Raw genomic sequence first — 359 nt, forward strand, 5'->3', positions numbered from 1 at the left:
GTATTCAAAAATCATTATGTCTAATCTATAAACACCAAGAAAACTTTGACTATTTCCATGTTACGATTTGTTTTACATGTACTTTAGGCTTATGATAACTAGTAAGATTTCAATGCATACTATCAAACCTTTAAAAAATTAAGTACTGACAAAAATACGTTCATATAGTTTTATGCCAAAATGCTTTTTTAAAAATCTGTACATGTAATCTCTCTCTTTTTAAAATAATTGTAAGAAAAAAAGGGGAGAACACTATTCACTGCTGGTGGCAGTACAAACTTGCACAGCCCCTGTGGAAATAAACCGTGGTGGTTTCTCAGGAAGCTGGAATATCCTCAAGATCTTCCAATACCACACAC

This window comes from Micromys minutus, assembly GCF_963924665.1.
Source record: "Micromys minutus genome assembly, chromosome: 4".
NCBI classification, from domain to species: domain Eukaryota; kingdom Metazoa; phylum Chordata; class Mammalia; order Rodentia; family Muridae; genus Micromys; species Micromys minutus.